This window comes from Galeopterus variegatus, unplaced genomic scaffold (genome assembly GCF_000696425.1).
Source record: "Galeopterus variegatus unplaced genomic scaffold, G_variegatus-3.0.2 Scaffold4796, whole genome shotgun sequence".
Taxonomy (NCBI): domain Eukaryota; kingdom Metazoa; phylum Chordata; class Mammalia; order Dermoptera; family Cynocephalidae; genus Galeopterus; species Galeopterus variegatus.
In genome coordinates this window covers 42365-46398 of record NW_007730907.1, presented here as the reverse complement: position 1 = coordinate 46398, position 4034 = coordinate 42365, and the positions used below count along the sequence as shown (strand labels likewise).

Sequence of the window (4034 nt, the reverse complement as noted above, 5' to 3'; positions counted from 1 at the left end):
CATTTTAGCTCTCTGTCCTCTCTACATCAAACAAGGATAATAATATCTTTTGTTGTTGTTGTTAACCTACCTTCTAGGTAAACAGACATAAGATTATGTGAAAACATTTTGCTAAAGTTGCTAAAGAAACATAAGGTAAAATATGTAAGGTTTTATCATATTAACTATTTTCTAATATTTGATTGACATTTTTATAACTAACCAAAATAAAAATTGCATACTTTCAGAACTACAAAATTTAATAGTTCTACAAAATGAACTACAATAGTAAAGCTAGTCATAATAATAAATTCATTCACCCATGTTCTCATTTAATTATATTATGAAATAATAATTATAAAAATAGGTAAAATTTTGAAAATATTCCTATTTATTCTAGCTTAGGAGTTCTTGCTCATATCGATGGATTGTCTGGCATCGGCCACTGTCTCAGGCACTCGAACAGTCCTATTGTCCATAGATTTTTTCAAACAGATTTGGCAGCCCAACCGTGATCTGCACAAAAAAGAGGTGAGGTATGGTTTAGTATTAAGTATATATTATTCATAATTAATTGATATTGTTTCCAGTTGGATTAAAAAATGATTACATTGTTTTAAATAAATCCACTATATAAGAAAAAAAAAGTACATATTATTCACAAGGCAATGGAGTTGTTTAGGATATTTTTATATTTTATTACCCAAAGCAGTTAAGGAATTTATTAACCTTTAACATCTCCATTAGGTCAAAACAGATACAAGCAACCCTATCAACTAGAGGTAGCAGAAGGTAAATATGAAGAACAGTAACCCTCATGTACCAAAGCTTCATTTCAGCCTTTAGTTTCTATCATCTACTAGTTGTTTCACCAGAACTATGACTTTTTGGTGAAAGAGCTGACAAGCAGTAAGATCATCAGAAGGCACAATGGTGAGGAAGAGAACTGAGGTTATTAGCAAGGCCAAGAAAATGATTAATCAATTCCCAGAAAATTAAAGCCACACAGACAATAGAAGAAACCTACATTTTAAAAAGCCTTTAGAACAAGAGATTTGGAATAAATACATAGATTTAAGTCATCAATTATAAAAGCATATTTTTTCCCCACATTTTTAACATCTATGAAATCAAGACCCATCTTAACATCAATTGCATCCTGTAATCACTACTACATTGGGAGGTGACAGTCATGTAACAACTGCAAATTTTGGCTACGATATTCACCCAGGTGTCTCTTCATCTGAGTTATGGGAAGTATGTTAATAACACATGTGTTAAATTTAATCACCTTTCAAATAAGTCCAAAAAGATTGCAAAACAAAAATTAAGAAGAATTCAGATACACAGCAGGGGGTAAATTTGATATTAGTAAATATTCATCATTGGAAAAATGACTATAATTCCTTTTCCCTCCTTTGTCCTTTGCAGAATTACTACCAATTTTATTTATATTTTCCATTTTTAACAATGATAGATAATACAAATCTATATCTAGGTAAGTACATAATTCTTTTAATATACACAAAGTATGTTAAGTGAAAAAATAACATTGTACCATATTTTAATTATCAGTACTCTTTTCTTAGTGGCACAAAAATAAATGTGAATCATACAATCAAACTGTCTTCAATTTGATGAAATGCGACATGCAGGTCTTGGTTTCATTAATGTTTTCATCTAGCATTGATTGAGCACCTAAAGGCACAGCACTAAATGTCAGTGAATATACAAAGAGGAGCAACTAAACTCAATGCTTTCTTATTGAACATCTCTTATGTGCTGGGCACTGGGGGTGCCACATGGAGATGGCATAGAGGTTAGAGCCAAACAGACCAGGGGTCCAGGATCCAGCACTTCCTGCAGCATGCTCACAGGCAACTGTCTTAACCTCACCGAACTTCAGTCGCCTAACCTAATCCTCAAGATGGGTAAGAGAGTTCCTCACTGGACTGTTGCAAGGAGTAGTTGCTGAAGTCAGCGTTATGGAGTGAACTTTCAATCAAATAGAGGAGATGAGACACATTTGCACATGATGAACATGTGAGCTTGTGACAGAGAGAGAAAGCCAAATGGCTCTGAGAGGTCTGAGAAGAAAGCACTTACTTCTGGCCAGGAGAGACGGTGTCTAGTATGGGTTTTGAAGAACTGGCAGGATTTAACATTTAGTAAGGGATAAAGGAAAAAAGCATCTGAGGCAAAAGCAATGGAATGCAGGGAAGTTCAAGGCAGGTATGAAGCAAGATAGATGTCGTGGCTTGGTGGCAGCACAGCATAACTAACACAGGACAGGGGGAGTGATGGGCTAGAAAGTGGACCAGGGCCACAGACAGCAATGAAAAGTAATTAGAGAGTTTATGTTGTAATGTGGTGAGCAATGAGGAACCACTGGGAAGCTGTGGAGTAAGGGAACACGCTTAACCATGGGAAATACTGATTGCTGACAGAAAAAAAATCCTCTTCTATCAATAGTTCTCATTTGCAGAATTAGAAACAGCCTCGACAATACTCAATTATGCTTTAACCTCTGTCTGTAAGAGAGAAAATGTGTCAAGCCAATTTGGACAAATTCATTAGGACTGTGGTGAGCCCTGGAGAGATAGCTGGTTACTCTTGGTGCTCATATAAAGATAAGGAAGATAATGCTAGCCTTCAAGGAGCTGTTAACCTAGAAAGGGAAACGGGTGGAAACAGTTATCAATTGAACAGGGCAGAATACAGAAAGTGTAGTGACAGAGAAGTATGTTGTGGGAAGAGAGAGAGAGGCAGCACTGGGAGCTCTCGCTAGCTCTAGAAGATAAGGCGGCAGCACTCTGTGGCTGTTTTCTCGCTCCCCTACTTCCTCTACCTCCTCAGAGGCCTCTGGCTCTAAGATCTACCCAATACAGACAGTGTCTTACACCTCTAGAGGGACAGCAGACAGCAAGTCTTCCCTATTTCATACTACCAGTTTCATAAAATTCTGACATTTGTCCAAACCTGGGAGCTGTTCTCTCCAGTCACTCTCGCCATTATGTCCTTGACAATGAAAATATACTAGGTGTGGCATTTACTTTACTCCTAAGGTTTGGTTTTCAATTCAGAGAAACAGCTTGAAATAGTAAATGACCAAGGGCTTTGGGGCCCAGCATAACTGGATTCAAATCAGTGCTCTGTCACCCCATAGCTGTGAGGACTTGAGCAAATCTGTGATAACTAAATCTAGTTTTCTCAGCTATAAAATGGTAATACTGCCTAAACTTGAAGGTTAGAAATAATACTTGTCAAGTGCTAAGGCATTACAGTAAGTAGCAAACATGTAAGTTGATATGATTATAGTCATAATGCTAACAACTACCGTTTAATGAATGCTTTCTCCACCAGGCATTGTTCTAAGAGCTTCACACATAGTCATTAACTCCACACAGCAACCTATGAGTAGGTGCTATTATTACCCTCATCTTACAGATAAGGAATTGGAGGCCTCTGTGTAGATTAACAACAGAAACTGGTGGCAGAGAGCAATGACAATCATCAAATGTAGATTCATAGATAATTCCTGATCTCCTTTCTGATCAACTACTAATTCCACAAATAGTCGGGGACCCCCTATTATGAATCAGGCACTGGAGATACAATAAATGAAATAAGACACGGCCCCTGCTCTAATGGGAAAAAGGAGACAGGCACCCAGTATGAAAACGTCTGTATGATACTGTGTATCATTAATAAGTACACCCCCCAAAAAAACATTAAAATGTTTTGAGTTAAAAATTAAAGACATTTACATAGCTAGCACAACTTTATTTTTTATTTATTTTTTTTTCGTTAAATTTTTATTTTGTCAATATACAATGTATATGATTATTATGGCCCATCACCGACACCTTCCTACCTCCTCCCTCTCTCCCCTCCCCCCCAAGAATGTCCTTTCCGTTTGCTTGTTGTAACAACTTCAAAAAAGTATAGTTGTTATATCTTCTTCCCCACCCCCCCCCCGGGTTTTTTTTGTGTGTGTATGTGGGTGAATTAATTTGTTTATTTTTTAGCTCCCACCAATGAGTGAGAACATGTGG

The 4034-nt window shown here is 36.9% G+C and overlaps 1 long non-coding RNA gene across 1 annotated transcript in view; it reads right to left on the bottom strand.

Moving 5' to 3' along the window:
* Positions 1-347: 347 nt before the first annotated feature.
* LOC103603797 overlaps positions 348-4034 on the bottom strand; it is a 6199-nt gene continuing 2512 nt past the window's right edge. Inside the window, exon 2 of the long non-coding RNA XR_551649.1 lies at positions 348-495. This is a non-coding gene — a long non-coding RNA (uncharacterized LOC103603797). The remainder of the gene's footprint in view (positions 496-4034) is intronic.